The following is a 16,357-nucleotide window of genomic DNA, read 5'->3' on the forward strand; positions in this document are numbered from 1 at the left end:
GAAAGAGCCTAGAGGGAATGAGGCCTGAAGCCCCACTGGGGAAAGTTCACCAGGCTGATGAGGAGAGAAAAAAACGAATAAATAAAGGGAGCTGGCATGGACACTAGCCTCTCTGTCCACTCACCTTACAAAGTGAGCAAGATAACTAGGACTCCAACAGTATTTTTTCACTTTGTGTTGCTATGTGAGGGCAAACTGTTGAAATCTTTATATATACTAAACTGATTTTATGTATATAAAGAGAATTAAAAATGAATCTTGATGTGAATGGAAGGGGAGAGAGAACGGAAAGGGGAGGGTGGTGGGTGGGAGGGAAGTTATGGGGGGGAAGCCATTGTAATCCATAAGCTGTACTTTGGAAATGTATATTCATAAAAGAAAAGATAAAAAAGTAAACAAAGCTGAGCAAGACAAAGAGCAGGTGCCATTTTACATATGTAAAGTGGCACCTGCCATTAGCCAAGCAGAAAAACCTCTCTGGTGGGGAGAAATAACAGGAGGTTAGGACCTAGTGAAAGTGTGGAGCTAATGAACTGAGACTGTGAAAATCTGAGGGGGGGTGAGAGAACTCACCAAGTACACAAACTTGGTAACCTTGGCAACCCAGTGAGAGACTGCGGAGAAATTTGAGACCACACTGAGGGCTGCATAAACTCTTTGTGTGGTGCCAGGGGTAGAGCAGATGAATACACACAGGGGCCAGATTTCATACATCAACTACCCTCAATTCTACTCAGCTGTGCGGAATTACTTCCCAACTGAGTCAAAAAAAAAGAGAGAGAGAGCGGGAGCAAGTGAGTGAGAGAACCATCTGGGTGAGTCACCTTTGGCACATCCTTAACCCTGAAGATCCAAACAGAGCTCTCTGGCCACACACATCACATCCTTTAAGGATCCATCAAAAGCAGACTGTCCACTTAATCTAGAGTCACAGTATAACAAGAAAAAGCACCACAGCAAAGAAACCAAGAATATCTCCACAATGTCAAACAAACACAGAAACTGAGGTAACCAGAACAAGGAAGACACTATGATGCCACCAAATGAAAAAGACACCCCAATTCAAGATGATGAAGATGATGAGATAGAAGAAATGCAAAAAGTGGATCTCAAAAAACTGAAAAGATCATTAAGAAGTTCTCAAAAACAAATTCTTGAACTACAGAAATCCTTAATGGACAAGATAGAAAATCTCTCACATGAAAATGAAATATTAAGGAGGAATCAAAATGAAGTGAAACAACTAGTACAACAAGAAACTGTGATAGTGAAGAGAAATCATAATGAAATGAAGAATTCAATGGATCAAATGACAAACATATTAGAGAGCATTAAAAACAGAATGGGTGAAGCAGAAGAGAGAATATCAGACTTAGAAGACAGAGAACAGGAAAATATACAGTCAAATCAAAGAAAAGAAGAGGAAATTAGAAATCTAAAAAATATTGTTGGGAAGCAACAGGATACTATTAAAAAACCCAACATTCAGTTCTAGGAGTTCCTGAAGGCATAGAGAGAGAGAAAGGATTAGAAGGCCTTTTTAGTGAGATACTAGCAGAAAATTTCCCAGGTTTGGAGAAGGACAGAGACATCCTAGTTCAGGAAGCTCATAGAACCCCTAATAAACATTACCTAAAGAGATCCTCACCACAACACGTCATAGTTAAACTCACCACAGTGAAACATAAAGAAAAGACCCTAAAATGTGCAAGAGAGAAATGCCAGATTACTCTCAGAGGATCTCCAATTAGAATTACAGCAGACTTCTCATCAGAAACCCTACAAACTAGGAGGGAATGGCAAGATATAGCCCAAGTACTAAGAGAGAAAAACTGCCAGCCCAGAATATTATATCCTGCAAAGCTCTCATTTGTGAATGAAGGTGAAAGAAAGACCTTTCACAGCAAACAGAAATTGAAAGAATTTGTTGCCACTCAACCAACCCTGCAAAAGATGCTTAAAGATGTGTTACATACAGAAACACGGTAACCAATATGAAAGAAGGTAAAGGAAGGAAACCTCACAGCAAAAGATCACATGAAGTTCAAAACATATATTAGAAAAAATCGTTGGCAAATGACTGGGCAAAGTTACTCCTTCTCAATAGTCACATTGAATGTTAATGGCCTGAACTGTCCAGTTAAAGACCCCGACTGGCTGATTGGGTTAAGGAACAAAACCCATCTTTTTGCTGCTTACAAGAAACACATGTTTCCAACAAACATACATACAGACTTAAATTGAAAGGCTGGAAAAAGATATACTATGACAACAGAAATGAAAAAAGAGCAGGCTTAGCCATCTTAGTATTGGACAACATAAACTTTACCACAAAAACTGTTAGGAGAGACAAAGAGGGGCACTATATAATGAATAAGGGATCCATTGAACAGGAAGATATAACGATTATCAATGTATATGCACCTAATCACAGGGCAACGGTTTATTTAAAAGACTTGTTAAGGGACTTAAAGGCAGACTTAGACACCAATACAATAGTTCTGGGGGACTTCAATACTCCACTCTCAGAGATAGACAGATCAACAGGACAGAAGACCAATAAGGAGACAGTAGATTTAAACGACACTATAGCCCAAATGGATCTAACAGATATCTACAGAACTTTTCGTCCTACACACAAATCATTTACATTCTTCTCAGCAGTACATGGAACCTTCTCTAGGATTGACCACATACTAGGCCATAAAGCAAGTCTCAACAAATTCAAGAGAATTAGAATCATACCATGCAACTTCTCAGACCACAAAGGAATGAAATTGGAAATTAGCAAATTGGGAATCCCTAGAGCACATACAAACACATGGAGACTGAACAACATGCTCTTGAACGAACAATGGGTCATAGAAGAAATTAAAAGAGAAATCAAAAAATTTCTGGAAGTAAATGAGGATAACAGCACAACATACCAAAACCTATGGGATACAGCAAAAGCAGTGTTAAGAGGAAAGTTTATATCAATAGGTGCCTACATCAAGAAATTGGAAAGGCACCAAATAGATGAGCTTTCTTTTTTTTATTAAACTTTTACTTAATGAATATAAATTTCCAAAGTACAGCTTATGGGTTACAATGGCTTCCCCCTCCCAAAACTTCCCTCCCAAACACAACTCTCCCCTTTCCCGCTCCCTCTCCCCTTCGAATCACATCATGATTCATTTTCAATTCTCTTTATATACAGAAGATCATTTTAGTATATATTAGGTAACGATTTCAACAGTTTGCCCCCATATAGCAACACAAAGTGAAAGAAAAAATACTGTTGGAGTACTAGTTATAGCATTAAATAACAGTGTACAGCACATTAAAGACAGAGATCCTACATAATATTTTTTTAAAAATTAATTAATTTTTTATGCCATTTCCAATTTAACACCAGGGTTTTTTTTTCATTTCCAATTATCTTTATATACAGAAGATCGATTCAGTATATAATTAGTAAAGATCTCATCAGTTTGCACCCACACAGAAACACAAAGTGTAAAAATACTGTTTCAGTACTAGTTATAGCATCACTGCACATTAGACAACACATTAAGGACAGATCCCACATGGGACGTAAGTCCACAGTGACTCCTGTTGCTGACTTAACAATTTAACACTCCTGTTCATGGCGTCAGTAATCTCCCTAGGCTCTAGTCATGAGTTGCCAAAGCTATGGAAGCCTTTAGAGTTTGCTGACTTTGATCTTATTCCAATAGGGTCATAGTCAAAGTGGAAGTTCTCTCCTCCCTTCAGAGAAAGGTACCTCCTTCTTTGATGGCCCAATTCTTTCCACTGGGATCTCACTCACAGAGATCTTTCATTTAGGTCTTCTTCTTATTTTTTTTTCTTTTCCATGATATCTTGGCTTTCCATGCCTACAATACTCTCATGGGATCTTCAGCCAGATCCGAGTGCCTTAAGGACTGATTCTGAGGCCAGAGTGTTGTTTAGGATGTCTGCCATTCTATGAGTCTGCTGTGTATCCCACTTCCCATGTTGGATCATTCTCTCCCTTTTTGATTCTATCAGTTAGTATTAGCAGACACTTGTCTTGTATAATTTCATTATCCAGTCTACTGTTGATGGGCATTTGGGTTGGTTCCAGGTCTTAGCTATTGTGAATTGAGCTGCAATAAACATTAATGTGCAGATGGCTTTTTTATTAGCCAAATTAATTTCCTTTGGGTAAATTCCAAGGAGTGGGATGGCTGGGTTGTATGGTAGGGTTATGTTCATGTTTCTGAGGACTCTCCAGACTGACTTCCATAGTGGCTTAACCAGTTTCATTCCCATCAACAGTGGGTTAGTGTCCCTTTTTCCCAAAATCCTCTCCAGCATCTATTGTTGGTAGATTTCTGGATGTGAGCCATTCTCACCGGGGTGAGGTGATACCTCATTGTGGTTTTGATTTGCATTTCTCTGATTGCTAGTGATCTTGAACATTTTTTCATGTGTCTGTTGGCCATTTGGATTTCCTCTTTGAAAAGATGTCTGTTGAGGTCCTCGGCCCATCTCTTAAGTGGGTTATTTGTTCTGTTGTTGTGGATTTTCTTGATTTCTTTGTAGATTCTGGTTACCAACCCTTTATCTGTAGAAACATATTGTCTGCCAAGAGGGATGGTTTGAGTTCTTCCTTCCCAATTTGTATCCCTGTAATTTCTTTTTCTTGCCTAATAGCTCTGGCTAAAATGTCCAGAACTATATTGAAGAGCAGTGGTGAGAGTGGGCATCCCTGTCTGGTACCAGATCTCATTGGAAATGCTTTCAACTTTTCCCCATTCAATAGGATGTTGACCGTGGGTTTTCCACATATTGCTTTGATTGTATTGAGGAATGTTCCTTCCATACCCAGCTTGCTTAGAGTTTTCATCATGAAAGGGTGTTGTATTTTATCAAATGCTTTCTCTGCATCTATTGAGAAAATCATATGTTTTTTCTTAGCAGTCTGTTAATGTAGTGTATTACGTTGATTGTTTTGCGAACCATCCCTGCATACCAGGGATAAATCCCACTTGGTCTGGGTGGATGATCTTTCTGATGTGTTGTTGCATTCTACTGGCCACAATTTTATTGAGGATTTCTGCATTTCTGTTCATCAGGGATATTGGTCTGTAATTCTATTTCAACGCTGCATCTTTTTCCTGCTTAGGAATTAAGGTGATGCTGGCTTCATAGAAAGAATTTGGGAGGATTCCCTCTTTTTTGATTGCCCTGAATAGTTTGAGAAGTATTGGAGTTAGTTCTTCTTTAAATGCCTGGTAGAACTCAGCAGTGAATCCATCTGGTCCTGGGCTTTTCTTTGTTGGGAGGGCCTTTATTACTGTTTCAATTTCTGTGTCAGTTATGAGTCTGTTTAGGTTTTCTATGTCTTCCTGGCTCAATTTAGGTAGGTTGTATGTGTCCAAGAATCTGTCCATTCCTGATAGATTTCCCTGTTTGCTGGCATACAAGTCCTTGTAGTAATTTCTGATGATTCTTTTTATTTCTGTGGTGTCTGTTGTTACGTTTCCCTTTTCATCTCTGATCCTATTGATTTGGGTCTTTTCTCTTCTTTTTTTAGTCAGTTGAGCCAATGGGGTGTCAATTTTGTTGATTTTTTCAAAAAACCAACTCTTCGTTTGGCTGAATTTTTGTAATGTTTTTTTTTTTGGATTCAATCCTGTTGATTTCTTCTTTGATTTTAATTATTTCTCTTCTCCTACTAGCTTTGGGTTTGGTTTGCTGCAGATTTTCTAGATCCTTGAGATGACTTGAAAGGTCATCTATTTGGTGCCTTTACAATGTCTTGATGTAGGCACCTATTGATATAAACTTTCCTCTTAACACTGCTTTTGCTGTATCCCATAGGTTTTGGTATGTTGTGCTGTTATCCTCATTTACTTCCAGAAAATTTTTGATTTCTCTTTTAATTTCTTCTATGACCATTGTTCATTCAGAAGCATGTTGTTCAATCTCCATGGGTTTGCATGTGCTCTAGGGATTCCCAATTTGCTAATTTCCAATTTCATTCCTTTGTGGTCTGAGAAGCTGCATGGTATGATTCTAATTCTTTTGAATTTGCTGAGACTTGCTTTATGGCCTAGTATGTGGTCAATCCTAGAGAAGGTTCCATGTACTGCTGAGAAGAATGTAAATGATTTGTGTGTAGGACGAAAAGTTCTGTAGATATCTGTTAGATCCATTTGGGCTATAGTGTCGTTTAAATCTACTGTCTCCTTATTGGTCTTCTGTCCTGTTGATCTGTCTATCTCTGAGAGTGGAGTATTGAAGTCCCCCAGAACTATTGTATTGGTGTCTAAGTCTGCCTTTAAGTCCCTTAACAAGTCTTTTAAATAAACCGTTGCCCTGTGATTAGGTGCATATACATTGATAATCGTTATATCTTCCTGTTCAATGGATCCCTTATTCATTATATAGTGCCCCTCTTTGTCTCTCCTAACAGTTTTTGTGGTAAAGTTTATGTTGTCCAATACTAAGATGGCTAAGCCTGCTCTTTTTTCATTTCTGTTGTCATAGTATATCTTTTTCCAGCCTTTCAATTTAAGTCTGTATGTATGTTTGTTGGAAACAAAGCAGCAAAAAGATGGGTTTTGTTCCTTAACCCAATCAGCCAGTCGGGGTCTTTAACTGGACAGTTCAGGCCAATAACATTCAATGTGACTATTGAGAAGGAGTAACTTTGCCCTGCCATTTGCCAAAGATATTTTCTAATATATGTTTTGAACTTCATGTGATCTTTTGCTGTGAGGTTTCCTTCCTTTACCTTCTTTCATATTGGTTACCGTGTTTTTGTATGTAACACATCTTTAAGCATCTTTTGCAGGGTTGGTTGAGTGGCAACAAATTCTTTCAATTTCTGTTTGCTGTGAAAGGTCTTTCTTTCACCTTCATTCACAAATGAGAGCTTTGCAGGATATAATACTCTGGGCTGGCAGTTTTTCTCTCTTAGTACCTGGGCTATATCTCGCCATTCCCTTCTAGCTTGTAGGGTTTCTGTTGAGAAGTCTGCTGTGAGTCTGATTGGAGATCCTCTGAGAGTAATCTGGCATTTCTCTCTTGCACATTTTAGGGTCTTTTCTTTATGTTTCACTGTGGTGAGTTTGATTACGACGTGTCGTGGTGAGGATCTCTTTTGGTCATGTTTTATTAGGGGTTCTATGAGCTTCCTGAACTAGGATGTCTCTGTCCTTCTCCAAACCTGGGAAATTTTCTGCTAGTATCTCACTAAAAAGGTCTTCTAATCTTTTCTCCCTCTCCATGCCTTCAGGAACACCTAGATCCCAAACGTTGGGTTTTTTAAGAGTATCCTGTAGATTCCTGACAGTATTTTTTAGATTTCTGATTTCTTCTTCTTTTATTTGGTTTCACTGTTTCTTTTCCTGTTCTCTGTCTTCTACGTCCTATATTCTCTCTTCTGCTTCACCCATTCTGTTTTTAAGGCTCTCTAATGTGTTTGTCATTTGATCTATTGAATTCTTCATTTCATTATGGTTTCTTGTCACTATCACAGTTTCATGTTCTACTAGTTGTTTCATTTCATTTTGATTCCTCCTTAATATTTCATTTTCATGAGAGAGATTTTCTATCTTGTCCATTAAGGATTTCTGTAGTTCAAGAATTTGTTTTTGAGAACTTCTTAATGTTCTTATCAATTTTTTGAGATCTGCTTCTTGCATTACCTCTATCTCTTCATCTTCATAATCTTGGATTGGTGTGGCTTGTTCATTTGGGGGCATCATCGTGTCTTCCTTGTTCTTGTTACCTCTGCTTCTACGTTTGTTGTTTGGCATGTTGGAAATAATTTATGTTTGTTTTTTTTTTTTTATTGGCTGTGGTGTTTTTTTCTCGTTATACTATGCCTCTATGTGGGCTGTCTGCTTTGATGGATCCTTAGAGGCTGTGATGGGTGTGGCCAGAGAGCTCTGCTTGATTCTTCAGGTTTAAGGCTGTGCAAAACGTGACTCACCCAGATTGTTCTCTCCCTTGTTCCTTGCTGGATCTCTCTCTCTCTCTCTCTCTCTCTTTTTTTTACTCAATTGGGAAGTAATTCCGCATTGCTGAGTGTAATTGAGGGTAGTTGAAATCTGGGATCTCTGTTCTTAATATGTTGTACATTGTGATTTAATGCCATAACTAGTACTCAAACAGTATGTTTCACTTTGTGTTTCTGTGTTGGTGCAAACCTTTGAAATCTTTATTTAGTATATACTAAATTGATCTTCTGTATATGAAGAGGACCGAAAGTGAATCTTGATGTGAATGGAAGAGGAGATTGAGTGGGAGAGGGGAGGGTTTCGGGTGGGAGGGAGGTTGTGGGATGGGGAAGCCATTGTAATCCATAAGCTCTACATTGGAAATTTATATTCATTAAATAAAAGTTTAAAAAAATAAATAAAAAAAAGTAAAGTAGGTGCCACATAGGTTAAAATTGATTAGATTTGTGAACTGGAAGACCATGCCTTTTCCATGTCCCTGTGTGAACTCATGCCCCTACCTGGCCTCACCTGGGTGCCAACCAGCCCATCAGGTTAATTAACTACTCCCCTTTGGAAGTGGGTTAAAAGCCTGGGGCACAGTGTGTCCTGCCCACTCTTCTTCCCTGGCCTCTTGTCAGGAGGGGGCTTGCTGTAGCCTTTTGCCTCTAGGGTGCATGGCCTTTGGGTCATGTGCTCTAGGCTTCCTGGCCCAAGTACAGGCCTAGATGCTCTTCCACGTGGCTGGTTCCTGGTGCTTTGTATGAACCCCTGTTCACCTCTCTTAAATAAAGCTCTCACTCTCCTATGCATTTTTCTCACTAAATAAAAGCTTAAAACATACCACGCTGCCTCATTTATCTGTGCTGGTATTTATAATTCTTCTCTAAATATTAGGCAAGAACCCTCTTGGGCTTATTAATATTGGGGATTTAGTAATAAGCCAGTGGTGAAATTGTATGGCACCCCAAATTCCGGTAGCACATGTGGCACCCCGGATAGCATTTCTAGGGAACTTTTAGGGGCCACACTTCAGTGTGCATTTTAGGGGATCTTCTCTGATTTCAGAAGCATTATTATAATAAATTAAATCACATATGAAACCATAATGAATAATAAGTAAGATATTTAAAAAAGTGCAAGAGTGGTTAACTTTAAAAAAACCAAGCCATATAAATTTTTCAGGTAGGTGAAAATTTCAAGAGAAAAATTGCATGATGATTAAGATTAAATGTTGAAATGCCTTTCAAAAATTCAATATCTAGTAAAAACAATACTGCTAGAAATATAGTAAAAATGTAGTGGCTTTCTTATTTGCATCAAGGCTTTTTAAAAGGATCCTAGAACATGGGATTGATGTTGTAGCATAGTGGGTAAGGTCACCACCTGTAGTGTTGGCATACTATATGGGTGCCAGTTTGAATCCTAGCAGCTCCACTTCTGATCCAGCTCTCTGCTAAGGCCTGGGAAAATAGTAGAAGATGGCCCAAGTCCTTGGGCCCCTGCACCCACATGGGAGACCTGGAGGAAGCTCCAGGCTCCTAGCTTTGGATCAGCTCCAGCCATTTCAGCCAACTGGGAAGTGAACCAGCAGTTGAAGACCTCTCTCTCTCTTTCTCTGCTTCTCCTTCTCTCTCTGAGTAACTCTGACTTGCAAACAAATAAATAAATCTTTAAAAAAAGGATCCTAGATCAAACAATGCAATTAATACAAGATCATTAACAGCTTTCTCCGTGGAAGAAATCCTAGGCCATGATGCCTCCACTACCTCCAAATTCTTATTTGGAGGAGTGATCAGCAGGAAAAAAGAGCAAAAAGAAAAGAATAAGGTGTAATGATCAATTTATAAACAATAAATTATCAATATGTTGGCAGTATTTATATACACATAGTCCATAACTTCTAAAAATAAATACAACTGATGAATGAAGTTAATTTGATTTCTGGAAAGATTGAAATATAAAGTCCCCTAGATTACCAAATACCAACAAGAAACAAATAGAAAACCTGCAAGGATAATAGGCAGACTAGAAAACAACTTTCAACATGAGAAAAGAGAAATAAAAGTATTAAATTCTGTGAAATAAAAGGAATACATTATATGATATCTTTAAACATTTTTTAAATCAATATCAAAAACAAAAAGTATTCAACAGGAAAATGAGCCTAAATATGAGGGAAAAAATAGGTCCAGAAGCTGATAAACAGAACTGTAACTCACTAAAGCTGGTTACTGCAAGCTCCAACAGGACCTGCTAGGGAGAAGGATAATGCAACAGGAGGCTATCCCAGCAGGTGGCAGGAGAACAGGAAGGAGAGGCCCTCCTGCTGTGGGAAGGTGGAACCCAGAAGGAGGCAGTCTCCTACATGAATCCAGGCCTTGCCTGTCGCTATTCCCATACAGCACAACATGCACTTAGGGGTCCATGCTATGGAAGATGTTGACTGGCTGCTTTTGTGATATTGTGTGTGCTCACTGCCAAGCAAACTGTCCAATCAGGCATGGTGACCCCCACACCATGTAAACTCAGGGGTCTTGATGTCAGTCATCTGTCAGTTCAGGGAAGCAAGGTCCTAGGATACACCTTTGCTGTTTGGAGTCTCGCAAGATAAGTTGGGATCTGCCGCACTCCATCTTCACTCACTAGGAGATGCTGGACACAGGAAATTGCAAACTGCTTCATGGTTAATGTGTGAGCCAGGTTGTCTGTAGAGGGGGAAGGCAGAGCCTATGGAAGCTGCTAAAGGACTAGAATGGCACAGGCCTCCTAGAGGTCATCTCTAGAATCTGTCGGTGTCATATTGGTGCTGGCACAATGCTTTCCTCGATCCCCTCAGACTTGTGGGTTGGGAACACGACTGGCACCCAAGACGCCTGACATCCTGCTCCTTCTCTGCTCCAGGGACTTCTCAGCCCCAGCACCATCTCTGGGCAGCCATGTAGTGGCCACAGCACATCTGCCCGGATTGTGCGGTGGGGGCAGGGTGGTCACAAGGGATAATGCGGATTTTGTGTATGGAGATCATGTGAGATGGGCACTATTGATTATATTGCCCTTGGTTCCTCTGTGCTTCCTTTGGGACCTAATTCCCCTGAGTTTTCTAAATATGTGGTCTGCAAGGTCTTATACAAGACTGATTTCCTTACATAGCTGTTCCTAGGGTGTCTTATTTGGTTTACTGTTTCCAGTAACACAGTAACATTGATTGGGTCAGGTAAAAAGAAAAATGTTATTTGGCTTGGGGTTTTTATCCCAGTTTTAGAAGAGCAGGAGAACCCTTTGATTTGGTACTTGAGTTTCATTTTCTTGAGACAGACTACAATCTGCATTTGAATTTTTGCAATATAAATTTTGGCTACCAAATTTATCAGTATTTTAAAATTATTTCTATCCCATGAAAACCTTTCTGATTCTGTAGATATGTGTAGTTTACTAAGTTATTTTGAATTTATATTTTAATATAGGAGCCTTCTTCTTTTTTAGTTTTAATTTTTTCAAGATTGTTAGAGTATGATTGACAATATTTGTGTATATTCAAGGTATGCAACATGATGTTTTGATATGTGAGGAAACTTTCAAAAGTTATGGTAAATTAACATTACCTTTTAATTACTTTTTTATAAACTTTTTATATCCTCATACATATACACTATGAAAATATTAGGATGCTAGACAATATGAAATCCATGAATAGGCTGATTCTTAAAAAAAACTCATGGAAAATGTGTATTATAAAAATATACCTGGCCTGGTCCCAGACTTTGTAGCCATTTTTGGAGTGAACCCATGGAAGAAAGATCTCTCCCCCTCCCTCCCTCCCTCTCTCTCTCTCTCTTTATCCATTTATCTCCCTCTTCCCCTTATTCCCTCCTTCCCTCCTTCCCTCCCTTCCTCCCTCAAGCCCTTCCTGTAAATTTGTCTTTCAAATAAATAAAACCCAATTTTTGTAATCAGGGTAACAAAGTTTAATAAGGTAGAGCATCCATCAGAACAGATAAGACAAAATCAAAGGGAGAGTGCCATCGTTTATACTGGGGAATGCAAGATTACATGGTTTAATAAAATACATCTGATGGGCAAAGTGGGTGGTTACTCAGCAGTGTCTTAAAATTTTAGAGTTGATATTAAAGTTTTAAAAACTCTAGTACATTCTCTTTTATAAATGATCATTAGGATTTAAACAATGTTTCACAAAAAGAATTTCTATATTTCTTTCTCTTTTTTTGACAGGCAGAGTGGATAGTGAGAGAGAGAGAGAGAGACAGAGAGAAAGCTCTTCCTTTGCCGTTGGTTCACCCTCCAATGGCCACCGCGGCTGTGGCACTACAGCTGGCGTCCTACGGCCGGTGCATCACACTAATCCAAAGCCAGAAGCCAGGTGCTTCTCCTGGTCTCCCATGGGGTGCAGGGCCCAAGCACTTGGGCCATCTTCCACTGTACTCCCAGACCACAGCAGAGAGCTGTCCTGGAAGAGGGGTAACCAGGACAGATTCCAGCACCCTGACCGGGACTAGAACCCAGTGTGCCAGCGCCGCAAGGCGGAGGATTAGCCTATTGAGCCATGGTGCCGGCCTGAATTCCTATATTTCTATTTCTCCTTTGCTAAACAACTTGGAATTTTATTATAAGCATCTCATAAAGAATGACAATAAATTAGTCTAGTTTTTTATTTAGAAGATAATTGTTTATGACTGACAACTGTCTAGAGTCAAGTGAAAATATATTTTATAAGCTAAACCAATTTTTTGCTACTTTACTGATGTTTAGTTTCATGAGCATTTTTCCCAAACATAACATCACATCAGCTCTTAAATGAATGATTTTTCATTTAAAAAGTTTTGGATACTAACAAAAAAAACATTAGGTGCAGTTTTGGTAATAACTTATAGAGATTAAAAGAGACAAGAAAGACAAATCACAAGACAAAGAAATAATCCATTTATTTCTATCACCAGTGAATTTTTTAAAAAATTGACATTTATAGTGCTGGCTAATAAGTACCCTGTGACATATATAAAATATTTTTCCCAACTAGGTTTCTAAATAATTGTGTATGGAATTTAGAAAACCAGTTTCCAATGACAATTTTTGTAAGCAATAATGGTTTTTTAAGGAAATACTTATGCTTTATATGTCAAAATATCATATCCTGGGGCAAGCTCTGTGGTGCCACAGGTTGAATTGCAACCAGCCATGCTTATATCTAATACAGTCTCAAGTTTGAGTTCTGGCTCACTCATTTCAGAACCAGCTCCCTGTTAGTGTGTCTGCATAATCAGCAGAAGATGATTCATATCCCTGAACCATTCACCCATTTAGGAAACATGGAGGAAGCCCATGGCTCCCGGCTTCAGCCTGGCCCAGCCTTGACTCTTGTGACCATTTGGGAAAGAGAGGATAGAAGATTCTCCCTCTCATCTCCCCTCCCCCCTGAAATGATACCTTTCAACATAACAAATAAATCTTTCATAAAAACCTAATGGTGGGCGAGCGGGGCGGGGTGGGGCTGAGCGAGGCGGGCGGGCTCCTGAAGGTTCCAGAGGCTCTGCGTGTGAGAGGCGGGCCGCGCACAGTGGGGTGCACACGCAGGCCGCGGGTTGGTGCAAGGAATGAGCGCGCTCGGGGTGGCGTTTCCTGTTCCTGTCGCTCACGCCGCTGCAGCTTGGGCCTTGGGCCTGCCCCCGCCGGACCATGGCTTCGGCTTTGGAAGAGCTACAGAAGGATCTAGAAGAGGTGAAGGCGTTGCTGGAAAAGACTACCAGAAGAAGAGTCCGTGATGCCCTTACAGCAGAGAAGTCCAAGATTGAGACAGAGATCAGGAACAAGGTGCAACAGAAGTCACAGAGAAAAGCAGAACTTGACAATGAAAAGCCGGCTTCTGTGGTTGCTCCCATCACAGCGGGCTATACAGTGAAGATCAGTAATTACGGATGGGATCAGTCAGATAAGTTTGTGAAAATCTACATTACTCTAACTGGAGTTCATCACGTTCCCACGGAGAACGTGCAGGTGCATTTCACAGAGCGGTCATTTGATCTTTTGGTAAAGAACTTAAATGACAAGAATTACTCCATGATCCTGAACAATCTGTTGAAACCTATCTCAGTGGAAGGCAGTTCAAAAAAAGTCAAGACTGACACAGTTCTTATCTTATGTCTTATCTTATGTAGAAAAAAAGCAGAGAACACCCGATGGGACTACCTGACTCGGGTTGAAAAAGAATGCAAAGAAAAAGAAAAGCCCTCCTACAACACAGAAACAGACCCTAGTGAAGGACTGATATGAATGTGCTGAAGAAAATTTATGAAGATGGAGACGACGACGACATGAAGCGAACTATCAATAAAGCCTGGGTGGAGTCGAGAGAGAAGCAAGCCAAAGGAGACACGGAATTTTGAGACTGGAGTCCTGTTGGAACTGTGCTGTGGAAGTGCTGACCTTTCCAACAAGGGAGTGTTGCTGAGCTGCATATGTCACTTGACAGATAATACTCACATACCCTTTAAGGAAAGGCAATGAATTCTCCGTTTCTTACTGGAAGATTTATTTAAATAAAATGTGCTTATTAAAAAAAATCTAATGGCCCAGATTTAATTGATAGACATAAGCATAACAAGTGGGCAAACATATAAAAACTTTAAACATATCTTAACTCAAAATTGCCTGGACTTTTTAATTATGAAAACTTATTATTATTACTGGAAGAAAAAATTAATAACTTGGGAGGAGAAATAAAAATGAGCTAACAGAAAGTGAAGCGCAGACCATTTCAATTGTATCAAAATGAATATTAAAATCCCAAAAATGTTATAACAAAGGTCATACCCTCTATCACAGAATTAAATAAGCAGGTCAGGGGAAAAGTGCTGTAGTGCAGTGGATTAAGACTCCAATATGTATGCCTTCATCTATCATTGAGATTCCTGGATAGGGTATGACATATTTTGCTCTCCTGATCAGCTTCCTGCTAATGTAATTCAGAGGCAGAAAATCATGGCCTATCAGTGCCAAAGAGACAAATATCATTTGTTTTCCATGATCGGCGACAACTAACTGAGCACCAAAGGGTAAACCTGTGGAAGTGAAATGGACACTATGAGAAACAGTGACTTGATCAGCTCTTGTGCTGACTGTTGATGTACAATGTAATACTTTATCCTTTTTAGTTTTTGTTGTTGTAGTACTAGTGGTTGAACTCTGTAATTAACACACAGTTATTCTTAGGTGTTTAAATCTTAACTGAAAAGTGATCCCAGTTAAATATAAGAATGAGAAAAAGAGAGGGAGGAGATGTACAATTGGGGACATGCTCAATCGGACTTGCCCCAAATGGTGGAGTTAGAATCCTGCCAGGGGATTCCAATACAATCCCATCAAGGTGGCATGTACCAATGCCATATCACTAGTCCAGGTGATAAATTTCAGTTCACAATTTATCACACTGATAGATGTAAGAGTCAAAGGGATCACACAAACAAGACAAGTGTCTGCTAATACTAACTGATAGAATCAAAAAGGGAGAGAATGATCCAACATGGGAAGTGGGATACATAGCAGACTCATAGAATGGCAGATGTCCTAAATAGCACTCTGGCCTCAGAATCAGCCCTTAAAGCATTTGGATCTGGCTGAAGAGCCTATGAGATTACTTTAGGCATGGAAAGCCAAGACACTCTAAAAAAAAAAAAAAGAAGGAGACGACCTAAATGAAGGATCTCAGTGAGTATGATCCCAGTGGAAAGAACGGGGCCATCAAAGAAGGAGGTACCTTTCTCTGAAGGGAGGAGAGAACTTCCACTTTAACTATGACCCTGTCAGAATAAGATCAAAGTCGGTGAACCCTAAAGGCTTCCATAGCCCTGGAAACTCATGACTAGAGCCTAGGGAGATTACTGACGCCATAAACAAGAGTGTTACATTGTTAAATCAATATCAGGAGTCACTGTGTACTTACATCCCATGTGGGATCTGTCCTTAATAGGTTGTCCAATGTGAAGTAATGATATAGCTAGTACTGAAACAGTATTTTTACACTTTGTGTTTCTGTGTGGGTGCAAACTGATGAAATCTTTACTTAGTATATACTGAATCAATCTTCTGTATATAAAGATAATTGAAAATGAAAAAAAACCCTTGGTGTTAAATTGGAAATTACATAGAAAATTAATCAATTTTTTAAAAAAATATCATGTAGGATCTCTGTCATTAATGTGATGTACACTGTTATTTAATGCTATAAATAGTACTCCAACAGTATTTTTTCACTTTGTGTTGCTATGTGAGGGCAAACTGTTGAAATCTTTATATATACTAAACTGATTTTCTGTATATAAAGAGTATTGAAAATGAATCTTGATGTGAATGGAAGGGGAGAGCGA

The 16,357-nt window shown here is 39.3% G+C and overlaps 2 pseudogenes; one reads left to right on the top strand and one right to left on the bottom strand.

The window, feature by feature from the left end:
* LOC133755199 (meiosis-specific coiled-coil domain-containing protein MEIOC-like) overlaps positions 1-13,672 on the bottom strand; it is a 29,563-nt pseudogene extending 15,891 nt beyond the window's left edge.
* LOC133755264 (calcyclin-binding protein-like) lies at positions 13,636-14,543 on the top strand (annotated as a pseudogene).
* Positions 14,544-16,357: the final 1,814 nt, after the last annotated feature.

The sequence above is a fragment of the Lepus europaeus genome, unplaced genomic scaffold (genome assembly GCF_033115175.1).
Source record: "Lepus europaeus isolate LE1 unplaced genomic scaffold, mLepTim1.pri SCAFFOLD_3_1, whole genome shotgun sequence".
NCBI lineage: Eukaryota > Metazoa > Chordata > Mammalia > Lagomorpha > Leporidae > Lepus > Lepus europaeus.